This window comes from Gorilla gorilla, chromosome 1 (assembly GCF_029281585.2).
Source record: "Gorilla gorilla gorilla isolate KB3781 chromosome 1, NHGRI_mGorGor1-v2.1_pri, whole genome shotgun sequence".
In the NCBI taxonomy this organism is placed as follows: domain Eukaryota; kingdom Metazoa; phylum Chordata; class Mammalia; order Primates; family Hominidae; genus Gorilla; species Gorilla gorilla.
Genome location: NC_073224.2, coordinates 16,717,356 through 16,734,650, shown reverse-complemented (window position 1 = coordinate 16,734,650; position 17,295 = coordinate 16,717,356). Strand labels below are relative to the sequence as shown.

Here is a 17,295-nt window from a genome sequence, read left to right as displayed (position 1 = left end):
CCCTGTGCGGCGAGGGATCCAAAACGCTGCGTCCGCCACAGGGCGGAGGAACGGAGGGCGTCCCAGGATGGTGGGCCCTGGGCCCTGACGCCTCGGAGCACTCCCTGCTCCCAGCGGGCCCGATGTGGTGGAACCTCGGGAGCACGGGAGCCGGGGGAAGGCCGCGGGCCAGCGGCTCGGGGGTCCCCGATCCGAGCCCCGCGGCCCCGGGCCGGCGGTGACGGCTGCAATCCGGCGGGCACGGCCCGGCCGGGCTCTTGGGGCAGCCAGGCACCTCCTCGGGCGTCTACGGCCATACCACCCTGAACGCGCCCGATCTCGTCTGATCTCGGAAGCTAAGCAGGGTCGGGCCTGGTTAGTACTTGGATGGGAGACCGCCTGGGAATACCGGGTGCTGTAGGCTTTTTCTTTGGCTTTCTGCTTTTCTTTCCTTTTCTTCCAGACGGAGTCTCGCTCTGTCGCCCAGGCTGGAGTGCAGTGGCGCCATCTCGGCTCACTGCAAGCTCCGCCTCCCGGGTTCACGCCATTCTCCGGCCTCAGCCTCCCGAGTAGCTGGGCCTACAGGCGCCCGCCACCTCGCCCGGCTAATTTTTTCTCTTTTTCCTAGAGACGGGGTTTCACCCTGTTAGCCGGGATGGTCTCGAGCTCCTGACCTCGTGACCCACCCGCCTCTGCCTCCCAGAGTGCTGGGATTACAGGCGGGAGCCACCGCGCCCGCACGGCCTGCTGCAGGCTTTTTTGGCTTCCCCGCTGCCTCCCTTCCCCCTACAGTCGCCATGCTTCCCAACCTCCCCTGACTCTGCTCCCCCTTTACCGCCCACCTACACCCCCGCCGCAGCCGGGGTCCTCCTCCTGGGGGTCCGCCCCTACTGCACGCCGGGCAGCAGCGTCCCACCGCTTCCGCCTCGCCGCCGCCCCGCCAGGCGCCCGGCTCCAGCCTGGGAGGGCAGGGGGCCGGACCCCAAAGTCGCAGCCGCGGGGTCCCGTCCGTTCGCGGTGCCTTCCCGCTCCCGGAACGCCCAGGCCATTCAATTCACCCATCGGGCGCCGTCGTCGCACCCTTCCAAACCGGGGCAAGGGGCGGGCAGGGGCAGCGGGTGCCACGGACGCCAACCAAGACCTCGGCTCCAGAACGCATGGGCTGCTTTACCCGGGGGAAGGACATTGCTTCGCCAGCCACCAGGAAAACAGTCCCTGTGCACCCGGGATTCCCAATGCCCCCGACTTCGTGTCCACGACTCCAGTCCCGAGGACACGCCAGAGACCCAGGCCTCCGGGCCCGCCCGGTGCCACGGCTCCCGCCAAACGGGCGGGCGCGCTCTGCAAATCTCGGGGCCCGCCGCAAGGCACCCAGAGCACAGGGAGGTGCCAAGAAAGGCAGGAGCCTACGAAACCCACCTCCAAAGCAAGCAATTCATCCAAGAAAAAGCCCGTCTCAGCGCTCCGTCGGTCCTCTCGCACGGACCGCCTGGCCCCCGTGTTCTGGCGCAGCCCAAGCCCCCTCCACCCTATCCCGACCTGCTCAAGAGGGCGCTGCCTAACGGAGCCGGACGCTTCCTCTCTCAGTCTCTATCGCTCTCGCTCTCTAGCTCCCTCCGCCTCTCTCTTCTAGGTTTCCCCGTGGACCTCGCGCTACTTCTGCCGTTTTCCCTCCGTCTCTCTGTCTCTCTCTCTCTTTCTCTGTCCCTCTCTCTTTCTCAGCCTGTCTGTCTCCTTCCCTCTCGCCCTCCCCTCTCTCTGTCGATCGCTGTCTCTCTCCCTCACTCGGTTTCTATCTCTCCATCGATCTCGTCCTTGCTCTCCTTCAAGCCGCGTGTGTGTGTGCGTGCGCGTGTGTGTGGGTGTGCGTGTGTCTGTGTGTGTGTGTCTCTGTGTGTGTGTGTGTCAGTGTGTGTGTGTTTCTGTGTGTGTGTGTGTCCGCGAGCGCGCGTGCGAGCGCGCCCGGGTGTGTCTGTGTGTGGGGGAGTGGATTTGCTCCTGCTGGTGGTGGGGTGTGTCTGGGTTTCTCTCAGGCCCTCTCACCCGAGATCAGGCCGCCGCCCCTAGTGCCAGCCCGGCGCAAAACGGGGCCACCCCACGACCGGCTACACCCCACGCCCTCTTGCCCCCCGGCCGGGTCTTGGTCGAGACCAGCGACCGTGGTGGGGGCGTTGTGAGAGAAAGGCACCGCGCGGCTAGGCCGGCTGTAGGCCTTTGGCCAGCACTGACGGCTCTGGGTGGGTGGGGCAAGAGGGGGCCTCGCAGGAGCCCCTGTGCGGCGAGGGATCCAAAACGCTGCGTCCGCCACAGGGCGGAGGAACGGAGGGCGTCCCAGGATGGTGGGCCCTGGGCCCTGACGCCTCGGAGCACTCCCTGCTCCCAGCGGGCCCGATGTGGTGGAACCTCGGGAGCACGGGAGCCGGGGGAAGGCCGCGGGCCAGCGGCTCGGGGGTCCCCGATCCGAGCCCCGCGGCCCCGGGCCGGCGGTGACGGCTGCAATCCGGCGGGCACGGCCCGGCCGGGCTCTTGGGGCAGCCAGGCGCCTCCTCGGGCGTCTACGGCCATACCACCCTGAACGCGCCCGATCTCGTCTGATCTCGGAAGCTAAGCAGGGTCGGGCCTGGTTAGTACTTGGATGGGAGACCGCCTGGGAATACCGGGTGCTGTAGGCTTTTTCTTTGGCTTTCTGCTTTTCTTTCCTTTTCTTCCAGACGGAGTCTCGCTCTGTCGCCCAGGCTGGAGTGCAGTGGCGCCATCTCGGCTCACTGCAAGCTCCGCCTCCCGGGTTCACGCCATTCTCCGGCCTCAGCCTCCCGAGTAGCTGGGCCTACAGGCGCCCGCCACCTCGCCCGGCTAATTTTTTCTCTTTTTCCTAGAGACGGGGTTTCACCCTGTTAGCCGGGATGGTCTCGAGCTCCTGACCTCGTGACCCACCCGCCTCTGCCTCCCAGAGTGCTGGGATTACAGGCGGGAGCCACCGCGCCCGCACGGCCTGCTGCAGGCTTTTTTGGCTTCCCCGCTGCCTCCCTTCCCCCTACAGTCGCCATGCTTCCCAACCTCCCCTGACTCTGCTCCCCCTTTACCGCCCACCTACACCCCCGCCGCAGCCGGGGTCCTCCTCCTGGGGGTCCGCCCCTACTGCACGCCGGGCAGCAGCGTCCCACCGCTTCCGCCTCGCCGCCGCCCCGCCAGGCACCCGGCTCCAGCCTGGGAGGGCAGGGGGCCGGACCCCAAAGTCGCAGCCGCGGGGTCCCGTCCGTTCGCGGTGCCTTCCCGCTCCCGGAACGCCCAGGCCATTCAATTCACCCATCGGGCGCCGTCGTCGCACCCTTCCAAACCGGGGCAAGGGGCGGGCAGGGGCAGCGGGTGCCACGGACGCCAACCAAGACCTCGGCTCCAGAACGCATGGGCTGCTTTACCCGGGGGAAGGACATTGCTTCGCCAGCCACCAGGAAAACAGTCCCTGTGCACCCGGGATTCCCAATGCCCCCGACTTCGTGTCCACGACTCCAGTCCCGAGGACACGCCAGAGACCCAGGCCTCCGGGCCCGCCCGGTGCCACGGCTCCCGCCAAACGGGCGGGCGCGCTCTGCAAATCTCGGGGCCCGCCGCAAGGCACCCAGAGCACAGGGAGGTGCCAAGAAAGGCAGGAGCCTACGAAACCCACCTCCAAAGCAAGCAATTCATCCAAGAAAAAGCCCGTCTCAGCGCTCCGTCGGTCCTCTCGCACGGACCGCCTGGCCCCCGTGTTCTGGCGCAGCCCAAGCCCCCTCCACCCTATCCCGACCTGCTCAAGAGGGCGCTGCCTAACGGAGCCGGACGCTTCCTCTCTCAGTCTCTATCGCTCTCGCTCTCTAGCTCCCTCCGCCTCTCTCTTCTAGGTTTCCCCGTGGACCTCGCGCTACTTCTGCCGTTTTCCCTCCGTCTCTCTGTCTCTCTCTCTCTTTCTCTGTCCCTCTCTCTTTCTCAGCCTGTCTGTCTCCTTCCCTCTCGCCCTCCCCTCTCTCTGTCGATCGCTGTCTCTCTCCCTCACTCGGTTTCTATCTCTCCATCGATCTCGTCCTTGCTCTCCTTCAAGCCGCGTGTGTGTGTGCGTGCGCGTGTGTGTGGGTGTGCGTGTGTCTGTGTGTGTGTGTCTCTGTGTGTGTGTGTGTCAGTGTGTGTGTGTTTCTGTGTGTGTGTGTGTCCGCGAGCGCGCGTGCGAGCGCGCCCGGGTGTGTCTGTGTGTGGGGGAGTGGATTTGCTCCTGCTGGTGGTGGGGTGTGTCTGGGTTTCTCTCAGGCCCTCTCACCCGAGATCAGGCCGCCGCCCCTAGTGCCAGCCCGGCGCAAAACGGGGCCACCCCACGACCGGCTACACCCCACGCCCTCTTGCCCCCCGGCCGGGTCTTGGTCGAGACCAGCGACCGTGGTGGGGGCGTTGTGAGAGAAAGGCACCGCGCGGCTAGGCCGGCTGTAGGCCTTTGGCCAGCACTGACGGCTCGGGGTGGGTGGGGCAAGAGGGGGCCTCGCAGGAGCCCCTGTGCGGCGAGGGATCCAAAACGCTGCGTCCGCCACAGGGCGGAGGAACGGAGGGCGTCCCAGGATGGTGGGCCCTGGGCCCTGACGCCTCGGAGCACTCCCTGCTCCCAGCGGGCCCGATGTGGTGGAACCTCGGGAGCACGGGAGCCGGGGGAAGGCCGCGGGCCAGCGGCTCGGGGGTCCCCGATCCGAGCCCCGCGGCCCCGGGCCGGCGGTGACGGCTGCAATCCGGCGGGCACGGCCCGGCCGGGCTCTTGGGGCAGCCAGGCGCCTCCTCGGGCGTCTACGGCCATACCACCCTGAACGCGCCCGATCTCGTCTGATCTCGGAAGCTAAGCAGGGTCGGGCCTGGTTAGTACTTGGATGGGAGACCGCCTGGGAATACCGGGTGCTGTAGGCTTTTTCTTTGGCTTTCTGCTTTTCTTTCCTTTTCTTCCAGACGGAGTCTCGCTCTGTCGCCCAGGCTGGAGTGCAGTGGCGCCATCTCGGCTCACTGCAAGCTCCGCCTCCCGGGTTCACGCCATTCTCCGGCCTCAGCCTCCCGAGTAGCTGGGCCTACAGGCGCCCGCCACCTCGCCCGGCTAATTTTTTCTCTTTTTCCTAGAGACGGGGTTTCACCCTGTTAGCCGGGATGGTCTCGAGCTCCTGACCTCGTGACCCACCCGCCTCTGCCTCCCAGAGTGCTGGGATTACAGGCGGGAGCCACCGCGCCCGCACGGCCTGCTGCAGGCTTTTTTGGCTTCCCCGCTGCCTCCCTTCCCCCTACAGTCGCCATGCTTCCCAACCTCCCCTGACTCTGCTCCCCCTTTACCGCCCACCTACACCCCCGCCGCAGCCGGGGTCCTCCTCCTGGGGGTCCGCCCCTACTGCACGCCGGGCAGCAGCGTCCCACCGCTTCCGCCTCGCCGCCGCCCCGCCAGGCGCCCGGCTCCAGCCTGGGAGGGCAGGGGGCCGGACCCCAAAGTCGCAGCCGCGGGGTCCCGTCCGTTCGCGGTGCCTTCCCGCTCCCGGAACGCCCAGGCCATTCAATTCACCCATCGGGCGCCGTCGTCGCACCCTTCCAAACCGGGGCAAGGGGCGGGCAGGGGCAGCGGGTGCCACGGACGCCAACCAAGACCTCGGCTCCAGAACGCATGGGCTGCTTTACCCGGGGGAAGGACATTGCTTCGCCAGCCACCAGGAAAACAGTCCCTGTGCACCCGGGATTCCCAATGCCCCCGACTTCGTGTCCACGACTCCAGTCCCGAGGACACGCCAGAGACCCAGGCCTCCGGGCCCGCCCGGTGCCACGGCTCCCGCCAAACGGGCGGGCGCGCTCTGCAAATCTCGGGGCCCGCCGCAAGGCACCCAGAGCACAGGGAGGTGCCAAGAAAGGCAGGAGCCTACGAAACCCACCTCCAAAGCAAGCAATTCATCCAAGAAAAAGCCCGTCTCAGCGCTCCGTCGGTCCTCTCGCACGGACCGCCTGGCCCCCGTGTTCTGGCGCAGCCCAAGCCCCCTCCACCCTATCCCGACCTGCTCAAGAGGGCGCTGCCTAACGGAGCCGGACGCTTCCTCTCTCAGTCTCTATCGCTCTCGCTCTCTAGCTCCCTCCGCCTCTCTCTTCTAGGTTTCCCCGTGGACCTCGCGCTACTTCTGCCGTTTTCCCTCCGTCTCTCTGTCTCTCTCTCTCTTTCTCTGTCCCTCTCTCTTTCTCAGCCTGTCTGTCTCCTTCCCTCTCGCCCTCCCCTCTCTCTGTCGATCGCTGTCTCTCTCCCTCACTCGGTTTCTATCTCTCCATCGATCTCGTCCTTGCTCTCCTTCAAGCCGCGTGTGTGTGTGCGTGCGCGTGTGTGTGGGTGTGCGTGTGTCTGTGTGTGTGTGTCTCTGTGTGTGTGTGTGTCAGTGTGTGTGTGTTTCTGTGTGTGTGTGTGTCCGCGAGCGCGCGTGCGAGCGCGCCCGGGTGTGTCTGTGTGTGGGGGAGTGGATTTGCTCCTGCTGGTGGTGGGGTGTGTCTGGGTTTCTCTCAGGCCCTCTCACCCGAGATCAGGCCGCCGCCCCTAGTGCCAGCCCGGCGCAAAACGGGGCCACCCCACGACCGGCTACACCCCACGCCCTCTTGCCCCCCGGCCGGGTCTTGGTCGAGACCAGCGACCGTGGTGGGGGCGTTGTGAGAGAAAGGCACCGCGCGGCTAGGCCGGCTGTAGGCCTTTGGCCAGCACTGACGGCTCGGGGTGGGTGGGGCAAGAGGGGGCCTCGCAGGAGCCCCTGTGCGGCGAGGGATCCAAAACGCTGCGTCCGCCACAGGGCGGAGGAACGGAGGGCGTCCCAGGATGGTGGGCCCTGGGCCCTGACGCCTCGGAGCACTCCCTGCTCCCAGCGGGCCCGATGTGGTGGAACCTCGGGAGCACGGGAGCCGGGGGAAGGCCGCGGGCCAGCGGCTCGGGGGTCCCCGATCCGAGCCCCGCGGCCCCGGGCCGGCGGTGACGGCTGCAATCCGGCGGGCACGGCCCGGCCGGGCTCTTGGGGCAGCCAGGCGCCTCCTCGGGCGTCTACGGCCATACCACCCTGAACGCGCCCGATCTCGTCTGATCTCGGAAGCTAAGCAGGGTCGGGCCTGGTTAGTACTTGGATGGGAGACCGCCTGGGAATACCGGGTGCTGTAGGCTTTTTCTTTGGCTTTCTGCTTTTCTTTCCTTTTCTTCCAGACGGAGTCTCGCTCTGTCGCCCAGGCTGGAGTGCAGTGGCGCCATCTCGGCTCACTGCAAGCTCCGCCTCCCGGGTTCACGCCATTCTCCGGCCTCAGCCTCCCGAGTAGCTGGGCCTACAGGCGCCCGCCACCTCGCCCGGCTAATTTTTTCTCTTTTTCCTAGAGACGGGGTTTCACCCTGTTAGCCGGGATGGTCTCGAGCTCCTGACCTCGTGACCCACCCGCCTCTGCCTCCCAGAGTGCTGGGATTACAGGCGGGAGCCACCGCGCCCGCACGGCCTGCTGCAGGCTTTTTTGGCTTCCCCGCTGCCTCCCTTCCCCCTACAGTCGCCATGCTTCCCAACCTCCCCTGACTCTGCTCCCCCTTTACCGCCCACCTACACCCCCGCCGCAGCCGGGGTCCTCCTCCTGGGGGTCCGCCCCTACTGCACGCCGGGCAGCAGCGTCCCACCGCTTCCGCCTCGCCGCCGCCCCGCCAGGCGCCCGGCTCCAGCCTGGGAGGGCAGGGGGCCGGACCCCAAAGTCGCAGCCGCGGGGTCCCGTCCGTTCGCGGTGCCTTCCCGCTCCCGGAACGCCCAGGCCATTCAATTCACCCATCGGGCGCCGTCGTCGCACCCTTCCAAACCGGGGCAAGGGGCGGGCAGGGGCAGCGGGTGCCACGGACGCCAACCAAGACCTCGGCTCCAGAACGCATGGGCTGCTTTACCCGGGGGAAGGACATTGCTTCGCCAGCCACCAGGAAAACAGTCCCTGTGCACCCGGGATTCCCAATGCCCCCGACTTCGTGTCCACGACTCCAGTCCCGAGGACACGCCAGAGACCCAGGCCTCCGGGCCCGCCCGGTGCCACGGCTCCCGCCAAACGGGCGGGCGCGCTCTGCAAATCTCGGGGCCCGCCGCAAGGCACCCAGAGCACAGGGAGGTGCCAAGAAAGGCAGGAGCCTACGAAACCCACCTCCAAAGCAAGCAATTCATCCAAGAAAAAGCCCGTCTCAGCGCTCCGTCGGTCCTCTCGCACGGACCGCCTGGCCCCCGTGTTCTGGCGCAGCCCAAGCCCCCTCCACCCTATCCCGACCTGCTCAAGAGGGCGCTGCCTAACGGAGCCGGACGCTTCCTCTCTCAGTCTCTATCGCTCTCGCTCTCTAGCTCCCTCCGCCTCTCTCTTCTAGGTTTCCCCGTGGACCTCGCGCTACTTCTGCCGTTTTCCCTCCGTCTCTCTGTCTCTCTCTCTCTTTCTCTGTCCCTCTCTCTTTCTCAGCCTGTCTGTCTCCTTCCCTCTCGCCCTCCCCTCTCTCTGTCGATCGCTGTCTCTCTCCCTCACTCGGTTTCTATCTCTCCATCGATCTCGTCCTTGCTCTCCTTCAAGCCGCGTGTGTGTGTGCGTGCGCGTGTGTGTGGGTGTGCGTGTGTCTGTGTGTGTGTGTCTCTGTGTGTGTGTGTGTCAGTGTGTGTGTGTTTCTGTGTGTGTGTGTGTCCGCGAGCGCGCGTGCGAGCGCGCCCGGGTGTGTCTGTGTGTGGGGGAGTGGATTTGCTCCTGCTGGTGGTGGGGTGTGTCTGGGTTTCTCTCAGGCCCTCTCACCCGAGATCAGGCCGCCGCCCCTAGTGCCAGCCCGGCGCAAAACGGGGCCACCCCACGACCGGCTACACCCCACGCCCTCTTGCCCCCCGGCCGGGTCTTGGTCGAGACCAGCGACCGTGGTGGGGGCGTTGTGAGAGAAAGGCACCGCGCGGCTAGGCCGGCTGTAGGCCTTTGGCCAGCACTGACGGCTCGGGGTGGGTGGGGCAAGAGGGGGCCTCGCAGGAGCCCCTGTGCGGCGAGGGATCCAAAACGCTGCGTCCGCCACAGGGCGGAGGAACGGAGGGCGTCCCAGGATGGTGGGCCCTGGGCCCTGACGCCTCGGAGCACTCCCTGCTCCCAGCGGGCCCGATGTGGTGGAACCTCGGGAGCACGGGAGCCGGGGGAAGGCCGCGGGCCAGCGGCTCGGGGGTCCCCGATCCGAGCCCCGCGGCCCCGGGCCGGCGGTGACGGCTGCAATCCGGCGGGCACGGCCCGGCCGGGCTCTTGGGGCAGCCAGGCGCCTCCTCGGGCGTCTACGGCCATACCACCCTGAACGCGCCCGATCTCGTCTGATCTCGGAAGCTAAGCAGGGTCGGGCCTGGTTAGTACTTGGATGGGAGACCGCCTGGGAATACCGGGTGCTGTAGGCTTTTTCTTTGGCTTTCTGCTTTTCTTTCCTTTTCTTCCAGACGGAGTCTCGCTCTGTCGCCCAGGCTGGAGTGCAGTGGCGCCATCTCGGCTCACTGCAAGCTCCGCCTCCCGGGTTCACGCCATTCTCCGGCCTCAGCCTCCCGAGTAGCTGGGCCTACAGGCGCCCGCCACCTCGCCCGGCTAATTTTTTCTCTTTTTCCTAGAGACGGGGTTTCACCCTGTTAGCCGGGATGGTCTCGAGCTCCTGACCTCGTGACCCACCCGCCTCTGCCTCCCAGAGTGCTGGGATTACAGGCGGGAGCCACCGCGCCCGCACGGCCTGCTGCAGGCTTTTTTGGCTTCCCCGCTGCCTCCCTTCCCCCTACAGTCGCCATGCTTCCCAACCTCCCCTGACTCTGCTCCCCCTTTACCGCCCACCTACACCCCCGCCGCAGCCGGGGTCCTCCTCCTGGGGGTCCGCCCCTACTGCACGCCGGGCAGCAGCGTCCCACCGCTTCCGCCTCGCCGCCGCCCCGCCAGGCGCCCGGCTCCAGCCTGGGAGGGCAGGGGGCCGGACCCCAAAGTCGCAGCCGCGGGGTCCCGTCCGTTCGCGGTGCCTTCCCGCTCCCGGAACGCCCAGGCCATTCAATTCACCCATCGGGCGCCGTCGTCGCACCCTTCCAAACCGGGGCAAGGGGCGGGCAGGGGCAGCGGGTGCCACGGACGCCAACCAAGACCTCGGCTCCAGAACGCATGGGCTGCTTTACCCGGGGGAAGGACATTGCTTCGCCAGCCACCAGGAAAACAGTCCCTGTGCACCCGGGATTCCCAATGCCCCCGACTTCGTGTCCACGACTCCAGTCCCGAGGACACGCCAGAGACCCAGGCCTCCGGGCCCGCCCGGTGCCACGGCTCCCGCCAAACGGGCGGGCGCGCTCTGCAAATCTCGGGGCCCGCCGCAAGGCACCCAGAGCACAGGGAGGTGCCAAGAAAGGCAGGAGCCTACGAAACCCACCTCCAAAGCAAGCAATTCATCCAAGAAAAAGCCCGTCTCAGCGCTCCGTCGGTCCTCTCGCACGGACCGCCTGGCCCCCGTGTTCTGGCGCAGCCCAAGCCCCCTCCACCCTATCCCGACCTGCTCAAGAGGGCGCTGCCTAACGGAGCCGGACGCTTCCTCTCTCAGTCTCTATCGCTCTCGCTCTCTAGCTCCCTCCGCCTCTCTCTTCTAGGTTTCCCCGTGGACCTCGCGCTACTTCTGCCGTTTTCCCTCCGTCTCTCTGTCTCTCTCTCTCTTTCTCTGTCCCTCTCTCTTTCTCAGCCTGTCTGTCTCCTTCCCTCTCGCCCTCCCCTCTCTCTGTCGATCGCTGTCTCTCTCCCTCACTCGGTTTCTATCTCTCCATCGATCTCGTCCTTGCTCTCCTTCAAGCCGCGTGTGTGTGTGCGTGCGCGTGTGTGTGGGTGTGCGTGTGTCTGTGTGTGTGTGTCTCTGTGTGTGTGTGTGTCAGTGTGTGTGTGTTTCTGTGTGTGTGTGTGTCCGCGAGCGCGCGTGCGAGCGCGCCCGGGTGTGTCTGTGTGTGGGGGAGTGGATTTGCTCCTGCTGGTGGTGGGGTGTGTCTGGGTTTCTCTCAGGCCCTCTCACCCGAGATCAGGCCGCCGCCCCTAGTGCCAGCCCGGCGCAAAACGGGGCCACCCCACGACCGGCTACACCCCACGCCCTCTTGCCCCCCGGCCGGGTCTTGGTCGAGACCAGCGACCGTGGTGGGGGCGTTGTGAGAGAAAGGCACCGCGCGGCTAGGCCGGCTGTAGGCCTTTGGCCAGCACTGACGGCTCTGGGTGGGTGGGGCAAGAGGGGGCCTCGCAGGAGCCCCTGTGCGGCGAGGGATCCAAAACGCTGCGTCCGCCACAGGGCGGAGGAACGGAGGGCGTCCCAGGATGGTGGGCCCTGGGCCCTGACGCCTCGGAGCACTCCCTGCTCCCAGCGGGCCCGATGTGGTGGAACCTCGGGAGCACGGGAGCCGGGGGAAGGCCGCGGGCCAGCGGCTCGGGGGTCCCCGATCCGAGCCCCGCGGCCCCGGGCCGGCGGTGACGGCTGCAATCCGGCGGGCACGGCCCGGCCGGGCTCTTGGGGCAGCCAGGCGCCTCCTCGGGCGTCTACGGCCATACCACCCTGAACGCGCCCGATCTCGTCTGATCTCGGAAGCTAAGCAGGGTCGGGCCTGGTTAGTACTTGGATGGGAGACCGCCTGGGAATACCGGGTGCTGTAGGCTTTTTCTTTGGCTTTCTGCTTTTCTTTCCTTTTCTTCCAGACGGAGTCTCGCTCTGTCGCCCAGGCTGGAGTGCAGTGGCGCCATCTCGGCTCACTGCAAGCTCCGCCTCCCGGGTTCACGCCATTCTCCGGCCTCAGCCTCCCGAGTAGCTGGGCCTACAGGCGCCCGCCACCTCGCCCGGCTAATTTTTTCTCTTTTTCCTAGAGACGGGGTTTCACCCTGTTAGCCGGGATGGTCTCGAGCTCCTGACCTCGTGACCCACCCGCCTCTGCCTCCCAGAGTGCTGGGATTACAGGCGGGAGCCACCGCGCCCGCACGGCCTGCTGCAGGCTTTTTTGGCTTCCCCGCTGCCTCCCTTCCCCCTACAGTCGCCATGCTTCCCAACCTCCCCTGACTCTGCTCCCCCTTTACCGCCCACCTACACCCCCGCCGCAGCCGGGGTCCTCCTCCTGGGGGTCCGCCCCTACTGCACGCCGGGCAGCAGCGTCCCACCGCTTCCGCCTCGCCGCCGCCCCGCCAGGCGCCCGGCTCCAGCCTGGGAGGGCAGGGGGCCGGACCCCAAAGTCGCAGCCGCGGGGTCCCGTCCGTTCGCGGTGCCTTCCCGCTCCCGGAACGCCCAGGCCATTCAATTCACCCATCGGGCGCCGTCGTCGCACCCTTCCAAACCGGGGCAAGGGGCGGGCAGGGGCAGCGGGTGCCACGGACGCCAACCAAGACCTCGGCTCCAGAACGCATGGGCTGCTTTACCCGGGGGAAGGACATTGCTTCGCCAGCCACCAGGAAAACAGTCCCTGTGCACCCGGGATTCCCAATGCCCCCGACTTCGTGTCCACGACTCCAGTCCCGAGGACACGCCAGAGACCCAGGCCTCCGGGCCCGCCCGGTGCCACGGCTCCCGCCAAACGGGCGGGCGCGCTCTGCAAATCTCGGGGCCCGCCGCAAGGCACCCAGAGCACAGGGAGGTGCCAAGAAAGGCAGGAGCCTACGAAACCCACCTCCAAAGCAAGCAATTCATCCAAGAAAAAGCCCGTCTCAGCGCTCCGTCGGTCCTCTCGCACGGACCGCCTGGCCCCCGTGTTCTGGCGCAGCCCAAGCCCCCTCCACCCTATCCCGACCTGCTCAAGAGGGCGCTGCCTAACGGAGCCGGACGCTTCCTCTCTCAGTCTCTATCGCTCTCGCTCTCTAGCTCCCTCCGCCTCTCTCTTCTAGGTTTCCCCGTGGACCTCGCGCTACTTCTGCCGTTTTCCCTCCGTCTCTCTGTCTCTCTCTCTCTTTCTCTGTCCCTCTCTCTTTCTCAGCCTGTCTGTCTCCTTCCCTCTCGCCCTCCCCTCTCTCTGTCGATCGCTGTCTCTCTCCCTCACTCGGTTTCTATCTCTCCATCGATCTCGTCCTTGCTCTCCTTCAAGCCGCGTGTGTGTGTGCGTGCGCGTGTGTGTGGGTGTGCGTGTGTCTGTGTGTGTGTGTCTCTGTGTGTGTGTGTGTCAGTGTGTGTGTGTTTCTGTGTGTGTGTGTGTCCGCGAGCGCGCGTGCGAGCGCGCCCGGGTGTGTCTGTGTGTGGGGGAGTGGATTTGCTCCTGCTGGTGGTGGGGTGTGTCTGGGTTTCTCTCAGGCCCTCTCACCCGAGATCAGGCCGCCGCCCCTAGTGCCAGCCCGGCGCAAAACGGGGCCACCCCACGACCGGCTACACCCCACGCCCTCTTGCCCCCCGGCCGGGTCTTGGTCGAGACCAGCGACCGTGGTGGGGGCGTTGTGAGAGAAAGGCACCGCGCGGCTAGGCCGGCTGTAGGCCTTTGGCCAGCACTGACGGCTCTGGGTGGGTGGGGCAAGAGGGGGCCTCGCAGGAGCCCCTGTGCGGCGAGGGATCCAAAACGCTGCGTCCGCCACAGGGCGGAGGAACGGAGGGCGTCCCAGGATGGTGGGCCCTGGGCCCTGACGCCTCGGAGCACTCCCTGCTCCCAGCGGGCCCGATGTGGTGGAACCTCGGGAGCACGGGAGCCGGGGGAAGGCCGCGGGCCAGCGGCTCGGGGGTCCCCGATCCGAGCCCCGCGGCCCCGGGCCGGCGGTGACGGCTGCAATCCGGCGGGCACGGCCCGGCCGGGCTCTTGGGGCAGCCAGGCGCCTCCTCGGGCGTCTACGGCCATACCACCCTGAACGCGCCCGATCTCGTCTGATCTCGGAAGCTAAGCAGGGTCGGGCCTGGTTAGTACTTGGATGGGAGACCGCCTGGGAATACCGGGTGCTGTAGGCTTTTTCTTTGGCTTTCTGCTTTTCTTTCCTTTTCTTCCAGACGGAGTCTCGCTCTGTCGCCCAGGCTGGAGTGCAGTGGCGCCATCTCGGCTCACTGCAAGCTCCGCCTCCCGGGTTCACGCCATTCTCCGGCCTCAGCCTCCCGAGTAGCTGGGCCTACAGGCGCCCGCCACCTCGCCCGGCTAATTTTTTCTCTTTTTCCTAGAGACGGGGTTTCACCCTGTTAGCCGGGATGGTCTCGAGCTCCTGACCTCGTGACCCACCCGCCTCTGCCTCCCAGAGTGCTGGGATTACAGGCGGGAGCCACCGCGCCCGCACGGCCTGCTGCAGGCTTTTTTGGCTTCCCCGCTGCCTCCCTTCCCCCTACAGTCGCCATGCTTCCCAACCTCCCCTGACTCTGCTCCCCCTTTACCGCCCACCTACACCCCCGCCGCAGCCGGGGTCCTCCTCCTGGGGGTCCGCCCCTACTGCACGCCGGGCAGCAGCGTCCCACCGCTTCCGCCTCGCCGCCGCCCCGCCAGGCGCCCGGCTCCAGCCTGGGAGGGCAGGGGGCCGGACCCCAAAGTCGCAGCCGCGGGGTCCCGTCCGTTCGCGGTGCCTTCCCGCTCCCGGAACGCCCAGGCCATTCAATTCACCCATCGGGCGCCGTCGTCGCACCCTTCCAAACCGGGGCAAGGGGCGGGCAGGGGCAGCGGGTGCCACGGACGCCAACCAAGACCTCGGCTCCAGAACGCATGGGCTGCTTTACCCGGGGGAAGGACATTGCTTCGCCAGCCACCAGGAAAACAGTCCCTGTGCACCCGGGATTCCCAATGCCCCCGACTTCGTGTCCACGACTCCAGTCCCGAGGACACGCCAGAGACCCAGGCCTCCGGGCCCGCCCGGTGCCACGGCTCCCGCCAAACGGGCGGGCGCGCTCTGCAAATCTCGGGGCCCGCCGCAAGGCACCCAGAGCACAGGGAGGTGCCAAGAAAGGCAGGAGCCTACGAAACCCACCTCCAAAGCAAGCAATTCATCCAAGAAAAAGCCCGTCTCAGCGCTCCGTCGGTCCTCTCGCACGGACCGCCTGGCCCCCGTGTTCTGGCGCAGCCCAAGCCCCCTCCACCCTATCCCGACCTGCTCAAGAGGGCGCTGCCTAACGGAGCCGGACGCTTCCTCTCTCAGTCTCTATCGCTCTCGCTCTCTAGCTCCCTCCGCCTCTCTCTTCTAGGTTTCCCCGTGGACCTCGCGCTACTTCTGCCGTTTTCCCTCCGTCTCTCTGTCTCGCTCTCTCTTTCTCTGTCCCTCTCTCTTTCTCAGCCTGTCTGTCTCCTTCCCTCTCGCCCTCCCCTCTCTCTGTCGATCGCTGTCTCTCTCCCTCACTCGGTTTCTATCTCTCCATCGATCTCGTCCTTGCTCTCCTTCAAGCCGCGTGTGTGTGTGCGTGCGCGTGTGTGTGGGTGTGCGTGTGTCTGTGTGTGTGTGTCTCTGTGTGTGTGTGTGTCAGTGTGTGTGTGTTTCTGTGTGTGTGTGTGTCCGCGAGCGCGCGTGCGAGCGCGCCCGGGTGTGTCTGTGTGTGGGGGAGTGGATTTGCTCCTGCTGGTGGTGGGGTGTGTCTGGGTTTCTCTCAGGCCCTCTCACCCGAGATCAGGCCGCCGCCCCTAGTGCCAGCCCGGCGCAAAACGGGGCCACCCCACGACCGGCTACACCCCACGCCCTCTTGCCCCCCGGCCGGGTCTTGGTCGAGACCAGCGACCGTGGTGGGGGCGTTGTGAGAGAAAGGCACCGCGCGGCTAGGCCGGCTGTAGGCCTTTGGCCAGCACTGACGGCTCTGGGTGGGTGGGGCAAGAGGGGGCCTCGCAGGAGCCCCTGTGCGGCGAGGGATCCAAAACGCTGCGTCCGCCACAGGGCGGAGGAACGGAGGGCGTCCCAGGATGGTGGGCCCTGGGCCCTGACGCCTCGGAGCACTCCCTGCTCCCAGCGGGCCCGATGTGGTGGAACCTCGGGAGCACGGGAGCCGGGGGAAGGCCGCGGGCCAGCGGCTCGGGGGTCCCCGATCCGAGCCCCGCGGCCCCGGGCCGGCGGTGACGGCTGCAATCCGGCGGGCACGGCCCGGCCGGGCTCTTGGGGCAGCCAGGCGCCTCCTCGGGCGTCTACGGCCATACCACCCTGAACGCGCCCGATCTCGTCTGATCTCGGAAGCTAAGCAGGGTCGGGCCTGGTTAGTACTTGGATGGGAGACCGCCTGGGAATACCGGGTGCTGTAGGCTTTTTCTTTGGCTTTCTGCTTTTCTTTCCTTTTCTTCCAGATGGAGTCTCGCTCTGTCGCCCAGGCTGGAGTGCAGTGGCGCCATCTCGGCTCACTGCAAGCTCCGCCTCCCGGGTTCACGCCATTCTCCGGCCTCAGCCTCCCGAGTAGCTGGGCCTACAGGCGCCCGCCACCTCGCCCGGCTAATTTTTTCTCTTTTTCCTAGAGACGGGGTTTCACCCTGTTAGCCGGGATGGTCTCGAGCTCCTGACCTCGTGACCCACCCGCCTCTGCCTCCCAGAGTGCTGGGATTACAGGCGGGAGCCACCGCGCCCGCACGGCCTGCTGCAGGCTTTTTTGGCTTCCCCGCTGCCTCCCTTCCCCCTACAGTCGCCATGCTTCCCAACCTCCCCTGACTCTGCTCCCCCTTTACCGCCCACCTACACCCCCGCCGCAGCCGGGGTCCTCCTCCTGGGGGTCCGCCCCTACTGCACGCCGGGCAGCAGCGTCCCACCGCTTCCGCCTCGCCGCCGCCCCGCCAGGCGCCCGGCTCCAGCCTGGGAGGGCAGGGGGCCGGACCCCAAAGTCGCAGCCGCGGGGTCCCGTCCGTTCGCGGTGCCTTCCCGCTCCCGGAACGCCCAGGCCATTCAATTCACCCATCGGGCGCCGTCGTCGCACCCTTCCAAACCGGGGCAAGGGGCGGGCAGGGGCAGCGGGTGCCACGGACGCCAACCAAGACCTCGGCTCCAGAACGCATGGGCTGCTTTACCCGGGGGAAGGACATTGCTTCGCCAGCCACCAGGAAAACAGTCCCTGTGCACCCGGGATTCCCAATGCCCCCGACTTCGTGTCCACGACTCCAGTCCCGAGGACACGCCAGAGACCCAGGCCTCCGGGCCCGCCCGGTGCCACGGCTCCCGCCAAACGGGCGGGCGCGCTCTGCAAATCTCGGGGCCCGCCGCAAGGCACCCAGAGCACAGGGAGGTGCCAAGAAAGGCAGGAGCCTACGAAACCCACCTCCAAAGCAAGCAATTCATCCAAGAAAAAGCCCGTCTCAGCGCTCCGTCGGTCCTCTCGCACGGACCGCCTGGCCCCCGTGTTCTGGCGCAGCCCAAGCCCCCTCCACCCTATCCCGACCTGCTCAAGAGGGCGCTGCCTAACGGAGCCGGACGCTTCCT

The 17,295-nt window shown here is 67.1% G+C and overlaps 8 non-coding genes across 8 annotated transcripts; all 8 read left to right on the top strand.

Moving 5' to 3' along the window:
- Nucleotides 1-284: 284 nt before the first annotated feature.
- Nucleotides 285-403, top strand: LOC129529729 (5S ribosomal RNA). Its single transcript, XR_008675285.1, has one exon. It is a non-coding gene; the product is annotated as a 5S ribosomal RNA (ribosomal RNA).
- Nucleotides 404-2,532: 2,129 nt separating this feature from the next.
- LOC129529730 (5S ribosomal RNA) lies at nt 2,533-2,651 on the top strand. The gene has a single exon (XR_008675286.1). It is a non-coding gene; the product is annotated as a 5S ribosomal RNA (ribosomal RNA).
- Nucleotides 2,652-4,780: 2,129 nt separating this feature from the next.
- LOC129529731 (5S ribosomal RNA) lies at nt 4,781-4,899 on the top strand. The gene has a single exon (XR_008675289.1). It is a non-coding gene; the product is annotated as a 5S ribosomal RNA (ribosomal RNA).
- Nucleotides 4,900-7,028: 2,129 nt separating this feature from the next.
- LOC129529732 (5S ribosomal RNA) lies at nt 7,029-7,147 on the top strand. Its single transcript, XR_008675291.1, has one exon. It is a non-coding gene; the product is annotated as a 5S ribosomal RNA (ribosomal RNA).
- Nucleotides 7,148-9,276: 2,129 nt separating this feature from the next.
- Nucleotides 9,277-9,395, top strand: LOC129529735 (5S ribosomal RNA). Its single transcript, XR_008675294.1, has one exon. It is a non-coding gene; the product is annotated as a 5S ribosomal RNA (ribosomal RNA).
- Nucleotides 9,396-11,524: 2,129 nt separating this feature from the next.
- On the top strand, nt 11,525-11,643 carry LOC129529736 (5S ribosomal RNA). The gene has a single exon (XR_008675295.1). It is a non-coding gene; the product is annotated as a 5S ribosomal RNA (ribosomal RNA).
- A 2,129-nt stretch (nt 11,644-13,772) lies between these two features.
- LOC129529737 (5S ribosomal RNA) lies at nt 13,773-13,891 on the top strand. Its single transcript, XR_008675296.1, has one exon. It is a non-coding gene; the product is annotated as a 5S ribosomal RNA (ribosomal RNA).
- Nucleotides 13,892-16,020: 2,129 nt separating this feature from the next.
- Nucleotides 16,021-16,139, top strand: LOC129529739 (5S ribosomal RNA). The gene has a single exon (XR_008675297.1). It is a non-coding gene; the product is annotated as a 5S ribosomal RNA (ribosomal RNA).
- Nucleotides 16,140-17,295: the final 1,156 nt, after the last annotated feature.